Below are 18,303 nucleotides of genomic sequence, written 5' to 3'. Positions count from 1 at the left end.
TCCACCCCACCACCTCACTCTCCTAAATTCCAGTGAGTACAGGCCTAAAGCTGCCAAGTATTCCTCATTTATTAACTTCTTCATTCCTGGAATCATCCTCATGAACCTCCTCTACACTCTCTCCAATGACAACACATCCTTTCTGAGATATGGCGCCCAAAAATGTTGACAATATTCCAAGTGCAACCTGACTAGTGTCTTATAAAGACTGAGCATTATCTCCTTGTTTTTATGTTCTATTCCCCTTGAAATAAATGTCAACATTGCACTTGCCTTCTTTACCACAGACTCAACCTGTAGATTAACTATCTGGGAATCTTGCATGAGGACTCCTAAATCGCTTTGCACCAGTTGGAGATACGGGTAGAGAAATGGCAGATGGAGTTTAACCCAGTTTAATGTGAGGTGTTGCACTGTGGTAGGGCAAATGCAAGGAGACAGCGTTGCTGAGCAGAGAGATCTTGGGGTCTAAGCTCCTTAAAAATGGCTACACCGGTCGATAGGGTCGTTAAGAAGGCTTATGGAATGCTTGCTTTTATTAATCGAGGCGCAGAGTTTAACAGTAAAGAGGTTATATTGAAACTTTATAGAAGTCTGGTCAGGCATTTCTGGAGTATTACATATAGTTCTGGTTGCACCATTGTAGGAGGGATGTGGAGGCTTTGGAGAGGGTACAGAAGAGGTTTACCAGGATGCTGCCTGGCTTAGAGGGCATGGGCTATCAGGAGGGCCTGGAAAAACCTGGATTGTTTTCTCTAGAGTGGCAGAAACTGAAGGGAGATCTGATAGAGGATGATAGACACCAGAATCACCTCTGCTTCCTGAGGAGACTGGGGTCCTTTGGAGTATGCAGACCTCTCCTTCACATGTTTTACCAGTCTGTTGTTACCAGTACAATCTGCTGTGCGGTGGTGTGCTGGGGCAATGGCATTAATACGGGTGTTGCCAACAGGCTCAATAAACTGGTTAGAAAGGCTGGCTCTGTTATAGGAGTCAAACTGGACACACTGGAGGCTGTGGTAGAACAAAGGATCCTCCAGAAAATCCTGGCAATTCTGGACAATGTTTCGCACCCTCTGCACGCCACCTTGGCTGAACAGAGGAGCACTTTCAGTAATAGACTAAGACAACTGAGCTGCTCCAAAGAGCGTATATGTAGTCATTCTTACCCTCGGCTATCAGGCTCTGTAATGAGTTAACCCATTGCCAGGCAGTGCTCTTGTAATCTTGTACATCTTATTTTTTAGTTAACTTATTTTTATTCTATACTTCTCTCAAAATATTTGTACATATGTGCACTTGTAATGCTACCGTAATTTCTTTTGGGATCAATAAAGTATCTATAAGATTATGAGAGGCACAGACAGAACAGACAGGGAATATCTTTTTCCCAGGGTTGAAATGTCTCATATCAGAGGGCATGCATTGAAGGTGAGAGGGATAGGTTCAAGGGGAATGTGAGGGTAACTACTTTTTTACTCAGAGAGTAGTGGATGCCTGGAATGCTCTGCCTCGTATGCTGGTAGAGGCAACTACAATAGGTGCATTCAATGCCAGAGAAATGTATACAATATACATCCTGAAATTCTTTTTCTTCATAAACATCCATAAAAGCAGAGGAGTGCCCCCAAAGAATGAATGGCAGTTAAATATTAGAACCACCCGGTTCTTGAGAACCAATTCAATTAAAAAATTTTTCAGCTATCTGGGATCCATTTCTTGCCTACCTGGACGAGGCCGGGGGCGGATGAGCAACTTCCCCCCAGCTGATTTCTCACGGCCCTCATTTGAGATTTAATGTTTAGTATTTTTGAGCACTTTGTACAATAGGCATTCCTCTGTTATGTCCCTTTTGTTCGTTTATTTCATTTTTACACGTCTGAGCTGGTATATTCTTGTTGATTTCATTTTTTTTTGACAATTTTGAAAATAAAGTATTAAAAAATGTTAGAACCTCAAAGCCCCCGCAACTTCCCCCTCCCACGCATAAGCAGCAGCAAACCAACAACCCCCCCCAGCAAAGAAATGTCTGCACCCTCCACCGAGCACTCAAGTGTGCAGCAAAGCAGCAGTACATTAGAGGCATTCAAGAGCCGTTTAGACAGGCATATGTATATGAGGAAGATGGAGGGATATGGACATTGCGTCAGTAGGAGTGATTAGTTTTTGGGTTTTTTAAATTTACTTTTTAGTTGGTTTGGCACAATATTGTTCCTGTACTGTACTATTCCATATTCTATGTTCTAAAATAGTAGTCTGTGAGATGAGCTACAGTGTAACAGGGGGACAAAGACTAAAAGGGCGATGAAAACAGGACTGAAAGTATTACATTTGGATGCACACAGTATACAGAATAAAGTAGATGATCTTGTAGTGCAGTTAGAGAAGAACAGGTATGATGTCGGCATCGTTGAGTCATACCTAAAAGAAGATCATATTTGGGAACTTAACATCCAAGGATACACATTGTATGGAAAGGACAGGCAGTTAGGCAGAGGGTGTAGGGTGACTCTTGGTAAAAAAAAGAAGTCAAATCCTTAGAAAGAGGTGAGATAGGATTAGAAGATGTAGAATCTTTGTGGGTAGAGTTAAGAAACTGCTTAGCTAGATAAGAGCCTATGATAATATAGGAACGATATTGGCATGAATAGAGCATTGGCTGATTGGCAGAAAAACAATGCTGGAGAGGTAGTAATGGGGGACAAGGAAATGGTGGATGAACTAAGTGAGTACTTTGCACCTGTCTTCACTGTGGAAGACACTAGCAGTATGCTAGTTCAAGAGAGCCAGGGGGCTGAAGTGAGTGCAGTTGCTATTACTCGAGAGAAGGTGCTTGGGAAACTAAGAGGTTTGAAGGTAGATAAGTCACTTGGACTAGATGGATTACATCCCAGGGTTCTGAAAAGGGTGGCTGGGAAGATTGTGGAGGCATTGATGATGATCTTTCAAGAGTCAATAGAGTCTGTCATGGTTCTGGAGGACTGGAAAATTGCAAATGTCACTCCATTCTTCAAGTAGGGAGGGATGCAGAAGAAAGGAAATTATGGGCCAGTTAACCCAACCTCAGTGGTTGGGAAGATGTTGGATTCGATTGCAAAGGTTGAGGTCTCAGTGTACTTAGGGGCCAAAATAGGCCAAAATCACCATGGCTTCCTTATGGGAAAATCTTGCCTGACAAATCTGTCGAAATTTTTTGAGGAAATGGCAAGTGGGACAGACAAAGGAGATTCGAAGTTGTGTACTTGGATTTTCAGAAGACCTTTGACAAGGTACTGCATGACACTGCTTAACAATATACTAGCCCATGGTATCACAGGAAAGACGCCAGCATGGATAGAGGATTGGCTGATTGGTAGGAGAAAAAGGAAGCTATTCTGGTTGGCTGCCAGTGACAAATGATGTTCTGCATAGATTGGTGTTGGGACCACTACTTTCCGTGTTATATGTAAATGATTTGGATAAAAATGTAGGTCGGAGGAGGTGCGGCAGGTGAAGCTAATTACTCAGATTATCAGTTAATATAAGCAAGGCTCACTCTAGGGGAGCGGCCTGTCGGGGAGTGGCCTTGTTGAGGGAAGTTCCTTGCGAGAAAAGTGCAAGACTTTGGCTCGAGAGGCTTCGGCGAGGAGGCTGAGAGAGGAGACTACGCCACGGTTGGAGAGGGTGAGAAGTGGTGAAGAGATGACCGCTAGGCAGATTCAATGTGCTGCGTGCATGATGTGGGAGGTCAGGGACACTGATAGTGCCTCTGGCTCCTACACCTGCGGATAATGTGTCCAGATTCAGCTTCTGAAGGACCGTGTTGCAGCACTAGAGAAGCAACTGGATGATGTTAGGTTAATTCGGGAGAATGAGAGTTTTCCGGACAGGACCTATAGTGAGGTCGTTACACCTCTTTTACGGGAAGAGAGAAGGGGGACGACGATGAGCAAGCAAAGGATGCTTGAAGTACAGGAGACCCTGGGAGATGTGCCTCTCGTAAACAGGTTCTCCCTCTTGGAAGCTGTCGGGACAGAAGACCGAGCCAGTCTGCGAGGCGGACGGGTCTGCGAGTTAACAATTGGTGCTGAGGCGAAGCCGAGGAGACAGACATCAGGCAGAGCCGTGGTAGTAGGGGACTCCATAGTGAGAGGTACAGAAAGGGGATTCTGTGGCAACAGGCGAGATTTAAGGATGATGTGTTGCCTCCCTGGTGCTGGGATCCAGGATGTCACGGACCGATTGCAGGGAATCCTCAAGAGTAAAGGTGAACATCCGGAAGTGGTGGTTCATGTTGGCGCAAATGACGTGGGGAAGAAGAGGAAAGATATTCTACAGTGTGACTTCAGGGAACTCGGAAGAAGGCTGAAAAGCAGGACTTCCAGGGCGGTTATCTCCGGTTTGCTTCCAGTTCCTCGTGCTGGAGTGGGCAAGAACAGGGAGATAATGGATGTGAATGTCTGGCTGAGGAACTGGTGCAGGAAGCAAGGATTTACATTCTTGGACCACTGGGGTATGCTTCGGGGTAAGGATGAATTGTACAAAAGGGACAGGTTGCACCTTAATAAGCGGAGCACCAGCATTCTGGCAGGCAGGTTTGCCTCTGCAACACAGGTGTGTTTAAACTAAGTAGTGGGGGGAGGGGATGAACTGGAAACATAAGGATGGAGTTAAAGGGAAAGTGAGAATAAGAAAAGATAAGAATGACAGCAGAATGAACAGAGCAGAAAGCTCAAGAAGGGATCGTACAGTATGGCCAAGTGAAATAGGAATTGATATGGGAGGTGAGGGGAGTAATGAATTAAAAGTATTATATATGAATGCACGGAGTATAAAAAATAAAGTGGATGAGCTTAAGGCTCAGTTGGAAATTGGTAAGTATGATGTTGTGGGAATAACAGAGACATGGCTTCAAGTGGACAGGGCCTGGGAAATGAATATTCAAGGGTATACGTCCTATCGAAAGGACAGACTGATGGGCAGAGGGGGTGGGGTGGCTCTGTTGGTGAGGAATGATATTCAGTCCCTTGTGAGGGGGGACATAGAATCAGGAAACGTAGAGTCAGTATGGATAGAACTGAGAAATTCTAAAGGTAGAAAGACCGTAAAGTCTTGTGAAAAGTCAGCATGGATTTGTGAAAGTCAGCACGGATTTGTGAAAGGAAAATCATGTCTGACGAATCTCATAGAATTTTTTGAGGATGTAACTAGTAGAGTGGATAGGGGAGAACCAGTGGATGTGGTATATTTGGATTTTCAAAAGGCTTTTGACAAGGTCCCACACAGGAGATTAGTGTGCAAACTTAAAGCACACGGTATTGGGGGTAAGGTATTGATGTGGATAGAGAATTGGTTAGCAGACAGGAAGCAAAGAGTGGGAATAAACGGGACCTTTTCAGAATGGCAGGCAGTGACTAGTGGGGTACCGCAAGGCTCAGTGCTGGGACCCCAGTTGTTTACAATATATATTAATGACTTGGATGAGGGAATTAAGTGCAGCATCTCCAAGTTTGCGGATGACACGAAGCTGGGCGGCAGTTCGTTCCAAAGAGGAAGAAAGATCCTAAGGGGAGTAAGAGGAGGCCGTGGCTGACAAGGGATGTAATGGACAGTATAAAAATAAAAGAGAGGAAGTATAACATAGCAAAGACGAGTGGGAAGCTGGAGGATTGGGAAACTTTTAAAGAGCAACAGAAGGTAACTAAAAAGGCAATACACAGAGAAAAAATGAGGTACTAAAGTAAACTAGCCAAGAATATAAAGGAGGATAGTAAAAGCTTCTTTAGGAATGTGAAAAGGAAAAAAATAGTTAAGACCAAAATTGGGCCCTTGAAGACAGAAGCGGGTGAATTTATTATGGGGAACAAGGAAATGGCAGACGAGTTGAACAGGTACTTTGGATCTGTCTTCACTAGGGAAGACACAAACAATCTCCCAGATGTAATAGTGGCCAAAGGACCTGGGGTAATGAATGAATGGAAGGAAATTTATATTAGGCAGGAAATGGTGTTGGATAGGCTGTTGGGTCTGAAGGCTGATAAGTCCCCGGGACCTGATGGTCCGCATCCCAGGGTACTTAAGGAGGTGGCTTTATAAACCGTGGACGCATTGGTCATCATTTTCCAATGTTCTATAGATTCAGGATCAGTTCCTGTGGATTGAAGGGTGGCTAATGTTGTCCCTCTCTTCAAGAAGGGAGGAAGAGAGAAAAAAAGGAATTATAGACCGGTTAGCCTGACGTCGGTGGTGGGAAAGATGCTGGAGTCAATTATAAAAGATGAAATTACGACACATCTGGATAGCAGTAACAGGATTGGTCCGAGTCAGCATGGATTTACAAAGGGGAAATCGTGCTTGAATAATCTTCTGGAATTTTTTGAGGATGTAACTATGAAAATGGACAAGCGAGAGCCAGTGGATGTAGTGTACCTGGACTTTCAGAAAGCCTTTGATAAAGTCCCACATAGGAGATTAGTGGGAAAAATTAGGGCACATGGTATTGGGGGCAGAGTACTGACATGGATTGAAAATTGGCTGGCTGACAGAAAACAAAGAGTAGCGATTAACGGGTCCCTTTCGGAATGGCAGGCGGTGACCAGTAGGGTACTGCAGGGTTCAGTGCTGGGACCGCAGCTGTTTACAATATATATTAATGATTTAGATGAGGGAATTAAAAGTAACATTAGCAAATTTGCCAATGAAACAAAGCTGGGTGGCAGTGTGAAATGTGAGGAGGATGTTATGAGAATGCCGGGTGACTTGGACAGGCTGGGTGAGTGGGCAGATGCATGGCAGATGCAGTTTAATGTGGATAAATGTGAGGTTATCCACTTTGGTGGTAAGAACAGGAAGGCAGATTATTAGCTAAATGGAGTCAAGTTAGGAAAAGGGGAGGCACAACGAGATCTAGGTGTTCTTGTACATCACTGAAAGCAAGCATGCAAGTATAGCAGGCAGTGAAGAAGGCTAATGGCATGCTGGCCTTCATAACAAGGGGAATTGAGTATAAGAGCAAAGAGGTCCTTCTGCAGCTGTACAGGGCCCTGGTGAGACCACACCTGGAGTACTGTGTGCAGTTTTGGTCTCCAAATTTGAGGAAGGACATTCTTGCTATTGAGGGAGTGCAGCGTAGGTTCACAAGGTTAATTCCCAGGATGGCGGGACTGTCATATGTCGAAAGATTGGAGCAACTGGGCTTGTATACTCTGGAATTTAGAAGGCTGAGAGGGGATCTTATCGAAACATATAAGATTATTAAGGGATTGGACACGCTGGAGGCAGGAAGCACGTTCCCGCTGATTGGTGAGTCCAGAACCAGAGGCCACAGTTTAAGAATAAGGGGTAGGCCATTTAGAACGGAGTTGAGGAAAAACTTTTTCATCCAGAGAGTGGTGGATATATGGAATGCTCTGCCCCAGAAGGCTGTGAAGGCCAAGTCTCTGGATGCTTTCAAGAAAGAGATGGATAGAGCTCTTAAAGATAGCAGAATCAAAGGTTTTGGGGATAAGGCAGGAACTGGATACTGATGGTGGATGATCAGGCATGATCACAGTGAATGGTGGTGCTGGCTCGAAGGGCCGAATGGCCTACTCCTGCACCTATTGTTTATTGTCTATAATGGAATTGATGATTTCGTGGCCAAGTTTGTGGTGGATACAAAGATACTTGGAGGGCCAGGTAGTGTTGAGAAAGCAGGGAGGTTGCAAAATGTCTTAGATCAGAAGAATGGGCAAAGAAATGGCAGATGGAATACAATCACGCGAAAATCTGCAGATGCTGGAAATTCAAGTAACACACACAAAATGCTGGCCTGCTGCGTTCGACCAGCATTTTGTGTGTGTAGATGGAATACAATGTTGGGAAGTGTATGGTTGTGCTCTTTGGGAGTAGAAAGAGAAGTGTAGACTATTTTCTGAATGGACAGAAAAATGCAAAAAACCAAGGTGCAAAGGGACTTAGAAGTCCTGCATGATTCCCTGAAGATTAAATTGCAGATTCGGTCAGAGGTGAGGAAGGCAAATGTGATGTTAGCATTCATTTCGGGAGGACTGGAATATAAAAGCAACGATGTAATTCTGATGTTTTATAAGGTACTGGTGAGGCCTCAGTTGGAGTATTGTGAGCAGTTATGGGCCCCTTATCTAAATAAGGATGGGCTGACATTGGAGAGAGTTCAAGGGAGGTTCATGAGAATAATTCTGGGAATCAAAAGGCTATCGTATGAGGAGCTTTTGGTGGCTCTGGGCCTGTACTCGCTAGAATTTAAAAGAATGAGGAAGGATCTTACTAAAACCTATACAATGTTGAAAGACTTGGATAGAGTGGATGAAGAGAGGATGCTTCCTATAGTCAGGGAGTCTAGGACCAGAGGGCACAGCCTGAGAATAGAGGATGTCCATTTAGAAAAGAGACGAGGAGGAATTATTTTAGCCAGAGGGTGGTGACCCTATGGAATGACTGCCACAAGTGGCTGTGGAGGCCAGGTCAATGGGTGTATATAACGTGGATGTTAATTGGCACGAGACTAGTCAGGGCATGAATGGTTACAGAGAGAAGGCAGGAAAATGGGGCTGAGAGGGAAAATGGATCAACCATGATTCAGAATCAGGTTTATTATCACCGGCATGCGACGTGAAATTTGTTAACTTAGCAGCAGCAGTTCAATGCAATACATAATCTAGAATAAATCAATCAATCAATCTTTCTCTGTATACATATATTGAATAGATTAAAAATTGTGCAAAAACAGAAATACTATATTAAAAAAAAAGTGAGGTAGTGTCCAAGGGTTCAATGTCCATTTAGGAAACAGATGGCAGAAGGGAAGAAGCTGTTCCTGAATCGCTGAGTGTGTGCCTTCAGGCCTCTGTACGTTCTACCTGATGGTAACAGTGAGAGAAGGGCATGCCCTGGGTGCTGGAGGGCCTTAATAATGGACGCTACCTTTCTGAGACACCGCTCCTTGAAGATGTCCTGGGTATTTTATAGGCTGACCATGATGGAGTTGACTAAATTTACAACCCATGAAATGGCAGAGCAGATTCGATATGCTGAATGGTCTAATCCTGCTCCTATATTTTATGATCTTATGGTCAATCTCAATGGAGTCCACTGCTCGGCACAATCTTGGCCAGAAGATAAAAACCCATAAACAAAGACAGATTTATTTTCCTAACCTGCTCCCACTTCTCTTCATGAACTATTTGAATGTAAAAATCAGGATCATAAATTGGCCATTATTATGGAATTCCAGCCATAAAATAGTGTCTGATATACTTATAAACACTAGCAAGCGCAAATTGCACTTGGTGACAGTCGTTGTCTAATGGGTGATGGTCTTCCAATGTAGATGGTATCGAGCTCTGGTATCTGTCAGGATTGTGGTTCAGCATACTTATGTTTTACGTTGGCAGGCATGGTTTTGGGGACAGAGAGGGCAGTTAGGTCTCAGGTTAGGATTAAGGGCCAGGAATATGGAGGAGTTAGGGGTCAGGCTGGTATCTGGGCCTTCGCTCCACACTTGATAACTAGGGACATGGATGGTGATGAAGGATATCTGTAACCTCAGCCTCCAGTTTGTGCTCTGTGCTTGAAGGTTAGTAACGTGGATATGGGATGAAGGACATCTGGAGTTCAGGCTTCTGGTTTGTGCTCAAAAGCCAGCAAGATGGACACAGTGGCAGCGCCAGAGATTTTTTCTTGCTGGTGCTACAGTGGAGCTGAATTATTCAGTGATGGTGCTGAGGGATATACTATGTGGTAATACGTATTCGCAAGGCAAGCATTATGTGTCTACTATAAATGCCTCTGTTGATTCACAAGCAGCAGCAATTGATAAAAATATAACATAGAAGTGAATTGTGACAGTGTCAACAGCATTGGAGATAACCCGGGCTACACAGAGCATAAACAAACAAACCAACAGAGCGTCCAACCCACAGCACACAACGTGAATCCCGCAATCAGCATCAAATGTGTGCTTTTCAACTAAAAAACACAACACTAACCCACAATGTCAACTGCTACTCACATTACATAGACAGACAATGCCAAAAGATACACCGTTATTAAAGTCAAATAAGGCAAACAACAGATGCAAGGCTTTACCAGGAGTTGGACAAATCGTACTCTGACCACGCAATACCTCAATTAATTTGGCTACTGAATTTAAAACAAAAATCAACAGAATCACCACTTGGAAGTCTAAGCAAAACCAGTAGGCTTAATAGCAGTAAATGTAATAGTTTAGGATTTGCAAGAAACATAAGGACAATGGGGTATCCACCACAAAATAATAATAATAATCAGCATTAGTCTTGGCCCAAATTTAAAAAAATCAGCTGCACTCACCATTGATGTTTTCAGAGAAGCATAATCCATCTGTTGTTGTGATTGGTGGCAAAAGCATCAATGATTTTCTGGATGTCAAGTGCTTTGGTCCTCCGGCTGTTTATGGCCAACAGAGCCAAGTTGCTGTTCTGAGCATCACCGCTGCTGTTCCTTAGGTAGGTTTTGAGGCGTCCGAGGCAAGAGAAACTCCATTGTCAGAGGATGTAACAGGTGTGCGTTCAGCTTGGGCCTCAACAACAAAATCATGTAGGCAGCGGGGTGGCTGAGACTGTCGCCTTTCATGTGGTCTGCTCTGTATACTGGTCTTGATGCATGGGTCCCTAGCTCTTGACTGTATTTCACTCCATGATTCCTCTCCCCGTTTTGCTGAGAGTGCATCGATAATAGACTGAGCCAAGTCCACAGCGGATGAAAGCTCCAAACTGGGAGATTATAGCTGGTCTGACATGAACTTGGTGTCTCGGAATAAATCCTCAAACAGAGTGAAAAGTAAAGCAAACTGCTCGTCAATCAGACCATTTACAGCTCTGGCCTCCGTTTTCCTCCGTGCATTTGGTTGACCCATAATGTAGTGTAGCTAGAATGGCAGGGAGTGATTTCCTTATAGCACACAAAGCTGTATACCGCCATGCCCAGCATGCATCTGACAATTTGTTCAACTCCACCGGCTGTGCAGTTGATTCCAGTTCTCTCTGTTTCTTCATGAAAAGATCGTGGGCAACAGAGTTTGAAAAGAAGTTGTAAAGCAGCCGCACAGTTTAAAAAAAACTCACCCATCCGTTTATTGTACATTGCTCACAACATCCACTAGAACAAGGTTAAGTCTGCAAGCATGGGAGTGTCTGCGGGACCACTTTCCTGAACCTCTCTGGTACCCAGTTATTGCACCCAGACATCACTGCTGCCCCGTCATAACACTGACCTATACACGCGTTTTTATCAAAAGCACACTGGGCAAGTGTCTGTTCAATGCTTTTAAGAAGCGACTCTGCGTCAACTCTTCTGCTGAAGTGAAGTGCAAGAATTCTTCAAGCACTGTTTTGTTATTCAAATACCGCACCACCACTGATATTTCCTCCTTTTTACTCAAGTCTTTACTTTCATCCACCATGATGTTAAGATGTCCAGCCTCCTTGATTTCTGCACTTATTTGACATCTGACCATATCTGCCATCATACCCATAATTTCATTTTGGATATCGTGATGGGTGTTTTTTGCATTTCCAGGATTGTCCTCTATTTTTTTTTAGCTAGAGTCTTATCACACTGTCCAATTGCAATGAGCAACTCAACAAAGTTTCACCTATTGCCAGATCCATCATTCTCCTGGTGTCCTCGCTGGGCAATGCCTTGGCACGCAGTACAGTGTAGAGACTCAACCACTGCTCTCATATACTCACGATTTCTTAGACAATCTTTGCATGTCCTTTGTCAAGCATATTTCCCAATCTTGAACCGTCTTGTTTTCTCAATCTGAATTCACCCATGCCTCCATAGCAAACTTATGAGCTGCACTTACATGGTGGGTTATGAAAGCTGCTGTAGCTTTCCGCCAGTTGCGGTAACCGGTGACAGTGAAAGTAGACTCAGAATGGAACCCATGTCCTCCACACAGGAAATGCCTGCATGCAAAGCAGAAAGTAATATCTTTCGTGATTGAATATTTCAGCCAGTCAAACCAGCCACGAATAAATCTCCTTTGCTGATTGCCAAACTGTTGCGAGCAGCGAAGAGTACTTTTTCAATGCCAGCCGACAGGGTCCTTCCTCAGGCTGCCGGCTAACATCACTAACAGAATTCCCATTAGCACTAAGAGCAGCTTCATCCACGTTCTCTTCTGAATCCTGCTCCATTTGTTGTTCCTCTACTTCGCCTTCACACTCCTTCGATGAACTGCTGTCGTCCTCATCCACACTTACTTCTTTCTGCATGTCACTTTCAATTACTGATTCCTCTGAATGAGGTCATTTTCTCACTAAAAATCGATCCATTTTTGACGCCGGCCAAAATAATGCATGTGCCAGGCCCACGCTAGCTTGTAGAAGCACAATGTGTGTGTGTGTGTGTGTGTGTGTGTGTGTGTGTGTGTGTGTGGCATCCGTTAGTCTCGCGAGACCATGGATCTGCGCCTAGATGTATACTATCAATCTCTCATGTGAGTGAGAGTGAGTGACATCGCCACCTTAAGTAATCTTAGATCGGCTTAACTGATCTGAGGACAGCAACAGCAAGACATTGACAACAAACGAATAAGCAGAAGTGTAGAGCGGACAAATTTCAGTTTTTTCTTGGTGGTGCTACTGTAATTTTTGGTGGTGCTATAGCACCAGCTAGCACCACCTTAGTGCCGCCCCTGGATGGACATGTGACAAAGGACATCCATAGCTGTCCAGTTTGGTGCTTCCTGCGATTGGATATATGTGCAAGCAAGAGGTACAAGGGCTGATGCATCAGTGAGCCTGCATTTCAAGGCCTAGAGTTCATGGTCCTGTCATCAACTAATCCGGAGGTTGATTCTGAAGATTGAAGCCTGAAGATCGATTTGAAGTCTGGAAGTCAAAGCCTGACGGCTGAAGCCTGAGAACTGGAGATAGGAGATCAGGAGGCCAGAAGGCCTCTCCTGGACTTGGAGAATTGTCTCTGTCTGTGTGTGTGTCTGGCTGGTGTGGGAAGGAGGAAAGGGGCTTATTTTGCTGTTGTTGTTTTGTGCTTATTGTGTTCTGTGCTGTTCCACCAAACACTGTGGGCACGCTACATTGGCATCAGAGTGTGTGCAGTGACATTTGAGGGCAATACCCCAGCGCATCCTTTATTGTTGGTTGTTAACAGAAATGGCACATTTCACCTGTGATAAATAAATCTAGATCTGAATGTGAAGCTAATGGAAGCATAGAGAGTAGATAGGTTGTGTTGTAAATCAGCATTCATTGCCAATTTGAGAAAACTCTGGAGGAACTCAGCAGGTCAGGCAGTCAATATTTCAGGCTGAGACCCTTCTTCAGGACTGAAAATGAAGGGGGAAGATGACAGAATAAAAAGGTGGGGAGAGGGGAAGGAGGATAACCGGAAGGTAACAGGTGAACCCAGGCTGGTTGAAAAGGTAAAGGACTGGAGAAGAAGGAATCTGATCAGAGAGGAGAGTGCACCATAGGAGAAGAAAAGGATGAGGGGACCCAGGGGGAAGTGATAGGCAGGCGAGAAGACATAAAAGGCCAGAGTGGGGAATGGAAGAAGAGAGGAGAAGAGAATTTTTTTTACTGGAAGGAGAAATTGATATTCATGCCATCAGGTTGGAGGCTACCCAGATAGAACAAAAGGTGTTGCTCCTTCACTGTGGGTAGCCTTATCTTGGCACAAGAGGAGGCCATCGACCAACATATTGGAATGGGAGTGAGGATTGGAATTAAAATGTTTGACCACCAGAAGTTCCAGTTTTGGTGGAAGGAGAGGAGGTGCTCAACGAAGCAGTTTTTCAATTTATGACAGGTCTCACCAACGTAGAGGAGGGCGCTTTGGGAGCACCAAACACAATAGACAACTCCAGCTGATTGGCAGGTAAAGTGTTGCCTCACCTGGAAAGACTGTTTGGGGCCCTGAATGGACATGACAGAGGAGGCAGGTGTAGTACTTTGACCTCTTGTAGGGATTCGTGTCGGAAGGAAGGTTAGTGGGGAGGTATGAATGGACAAGGGAATTACAAAGGAAATTATCTCTGTGGAAAGCGGAAAGAGAGGGGGAGGTAAAGATATGTTTAGTGGGAGGATCCCTTTGAAAATGGCTGAAATTGCGGAGGATAATGTGTTGGATATGGAGGCTCACGGGGTGGTAGATAAGGACAAGAGGAACAGCATCACTGTTAAAGTGGCGGGAAGACCGGTGAGCATGGGTGTTTGGGAAATGGAGGAGATGCGGATGAGAGCTACTCTGCTACTTTTGATGTTAACTCCCTTGGCACTGTCTGCATGTTCTCCCTGTGACTGCGTGGGTTTCCTCCAGGTGCTCCGGTTTCCTCCCACATTCCAAAGACATACAGGTTAGCTGGTTAACTGGTCACATGTAATTTTGCAGCACAGGCTTGTTGGACTGGAAGTGCCTGTTACTGTGCTGTATCTCTAAATAATATCAAATATTACTCTCTCTTAAGCACATTAAGCTAACTATGTCTTCTGCAACCAGCCAGCATTATTTAAAGGAAGTGTCAACTGGATTTCACGTCAGCTAAACTGACTTTATACAACTGTGGCTATAGCTTGGACAAATGATTTGTGAAAAACGATCTATGCTTTGATTTGTGTTTTCACTGGTAGTCGAGTGAAAGATGTTCAGGAATTTTGTCTTAATTCCAAGGTTTCTGTACAAAGCTCACAGATGTGGTATTCGTACACATACCCTTTGTAAAAGATTATGGCGGGGAGCATGAGTTTCTTCAATGAGGAAGGTGGAGGGGGGTGGTGGTTGGGTGATGAAGTGCTCTCAATGGGAAGCCTTGTATAGGCAGTGAATTCAAAGAGAAATTCTGACTAAGCTTGCACGAGGAACAAAGTGTGAACTGCCTGTGGCTCACTAAGGGAAGTTGACACCAAAATCCACCATTGCTAGGCCACAATAGCACTCCAAAAGCAAAGGAAGGATTACTTTGCTCATTATAAACACAAGATGCTGGAAATCCAGAGAAAAACATACAAAAGTCTGAAGGAACCCCAGCAGATCAGCAGCATCTAAGAAAAGGAATGAAGAGTCGACGTTGCAGATGGAGAACCTTCACCAGGACTTTTTCACAATTGTTGCAGGGTGCATGCTTGTCATTTTGTGGGCAGTAATGGTTGGAGAGAAATGACGTGTGAGCAGGAGGAATACTATAAGGATATCATCATCTTGTACTGTTCGGTCAGGAAGACCAGCGTACAGGAGGAGGCCAACATGGGCAGCATTTCCACCATGGTAAAGCAACACCAACTTCAATGGATAGGTCACTAGAGAGTGGTGAATCTGTGGAATTTATTGCCACAGACAGCCGTGGAGGCCAAGTCATTGAGTGTATTTAAAGCAGAGGTTGATAGGTACTGGTTAGTAATGGTGTCAAAGGTTATGGGCAGAAGGCAAGGGTACAGAGTTGAGAAGGATAATAAATCAGCCATGATGGAATAATGAAGTAGATGCAATGGGCCAAATGGCCTAATTCTGTTCCTATGTTTTATGCACATATCATCCAGATGCTGAACTCACTTCTCCACAAACAGGTCCTTCATTCCCAGATGAAGGAAGGTCTACGAGCCCCTTGTGGGAACAGGAAACACTTCAATGATAACATCTAAGTCAGCCTGAAGAAGTTCAACATTACATCCAAACATGAGGAAGGCATTGCTCTCAGTAGATACATCTGGAGGAAATTTGTTCAAGAGGGAGCCGTCCTGTTTGAGAACAACCTCTGCTGTGCTGTAGAGAACAAGTGGTAGCTGCAAAAGGAAAGGGTACCCATCCAAAAGACCCAACCACTAACCATAGCCCAGCAACACACACAAAATGCTGGGGGAACTCAGCAGGTCAGGCAGCGTCTGTGGAAAAGGGTACAGTCGCCGTTTCAGGCTGAGACCCGTCAGCAGGACTGGAGAAAAAAAAAGATGAGAAGTCAGAGTCACCCATATCTTAACTCTTGCCCACAATGCACCAGAGTATTTGGATCCTGGATAAGTGTCCACAGCCCACCAGAGAACCCATCAATATGCAATCCCTCCATCGTACTCAACTCAACAATCAACATCTGTCGGCAGTAGCTAAACAGGGGAGAGATCAGAGTGGGATGTGTTACTGATCTATCCACCTTACCGGACCACTATTTAATTTGATCTGAAATGACTCAGCTCCATCAAAACCCATACAAGTGCAGAAATCAGCAGTTCATTAAAGGAGATCGGGGCACGACTGAGCAAGCGCGTGGACGTCAGCCAGTGAAAACAGCAAGAAGAATTTAAAAGCAGACAGTTATTTCTTCAGCAGTTTGATCGGGGCATGACTGTGTAAACGCGTGGACGTCAGCCAGTGAGAACAGCGAGAAGAGTTTTAAAAGAGACAGCTTTATAGAGCGGGCATTGAGTAGAGGGAGATAGCGTAGGAAGGCTTTGGCTCAACGGGGCTTCGGCATTAACGGGTCGAGGCGAGATAGATTGTCTGTGTAGATTACAGACAGCAAGTATGTGTGTGAGGCCGATGTTCTGTGCTCAGTGTCAGATGTGGGAGGTCCGAGAGACTCCCAGCCTCCCGGACGGCCACATCTGCACCAGGTGCGTCGAGCTGCGGCTCCTTAGGGACCGTGTTAGGGAACTGGAGATGCAGCTCGATGACCTTCTTCTGGTCAGGGAGAGTAAGGAGGTGATAGAGAGGAGCTATAGGCAGGTAGTCACTCCGGGGTGGGTAACAATCAGGAGAGGGAAGGGCAGGAGTCAGACGCTAGAGAGTACCCCTGTGGCTGTACCCCTTGACAATAAGTACTCCTGCTTGAGTACTGTTGGGGGGGATAGCCTACCTGGGGGAAGCAACAGTGGCCGTGCCTCTGGCACAGAGTCTGGCCCTGTGACTCAGAAGGGTAGGGAAAGGAAGAGGTTGGCAGCAGTGATACGGGACTTGATAGTTAGGGGGTCAGACAGGCAATTCTGTGGACGCTGGAAAGAAGCACGGATGGTAGTTTGCCTCCCAGGTGCCAGGGTCCAGGATGTTTCTGATCACATCCATGATATCCTGAAGTGGGAAAGAGAACAGCCAGAGGTCGTGGTACATTTAGGTACAAATGACATAGGCAGGAAAAGGGGAGAGGTCCTGAAAGCAGACTTCAGGGAGTTAGGAAGGAAGTTGAGAAGCAGGACCACAAAGGTAGTCATCTCGGGATTACTGCCTGTGTCACGTTACAGTGAGTATAGGAATAGAGTGAGGTGGAGTATAAATGCCTGGCTGAGGGATTGGAGCAGGGGGCAGGGATTTAGATTTCTGGATCATTGGGACCTCTTCTGGGGCAGGTGTGACCTGTACAAAAAGGACGGGTTGCACATGAATCCCAGGGGGACCGATATCCTGGCAGGGAGGTTTGCTAAGGCCATTGGGGAGAGTCTAAACTAGGATTACTGGGGGGTGGGAACCGAACTGAAGAGACTGGGGAAGAGGCAGTTGGCTCACAGATAGAGAAAGCTTGGAGACAGTGCAAGGGGAGGATAGGCAGGTGATAGAGAAGGGACGCGATCAGACGATGATTTGAGATGTGTCTCTTTCAATGCAAGGAGTATTATCAACAAAGCGGATGAACTTAGAGTATGGATCAGTACTTGGAGCTATGATGTTGTGGCCATTACAGAGACTTGGATGGCTCAGGGGCAGGAATGGTTACTTCAAGTGCCAGGCTTTAGATATTTCAGAAAGGACAGGGAGGGAGGCAAAAGAGGTGGGGCGTGGCACTGTTGATCGGAGATAGTGTCACGGCTGCAGAAAAGGAGGAAGTCATGGAGGGATTGTCTATAGAATCTTTCTGGGTAGAAGTTAGGAATAGGAAGGAGTCAATAACTCTGCTGGGTGTTTTTATAGGCCACCCAGTAGTAACAGGGACATCGAGGACCAGATAGGGAGGCAGATTTTGCAAGGGTGTAATAATAACAGGGTTGTCGTGGTGGGAGATTTTAACTTCCTAAATATCGATTGGCATCTCCCTGGAGCGAGGGGTTTAGATGGGGTGGAGTTTGTTAGGTGTGTTCAGGAAGGTTTCTTGAAACAATATGTAAATAAGCCTACAAGAGGAGAGACTGTACTTGATCTAGTATTGGGAAATGAACCTGGTCAGGTGTCAGGTCTCTCAGTGGGAGAACATTTTGGAGATAGTGATCACAATTCTCTACCATAGCTTTGGAGAGGGATAGGAACAGACAAGTTAGGAAAGCGTTTAATTGGAGTAAGGGGAAATATGAAGCTATCAGGCAGGAACTTGGAAGCATA

Source organism: Mobula hypostoma, chromosome 9 (genome assembly GCF_963921235.1).
Source record: "Mobula hypostoma chromosome 9, sMobHyp1.1, whole genome shotgun sequence".
NCBI classification, from domain to species: Eukaryota; Metazoa; Chordata; class Chondrichthyes; order Myliobatiformes; family Myliobatidae; genus Mobula; species Mobula hypostoma.
Note: the sequence above shows the minus strand (reverse complement) of the source record.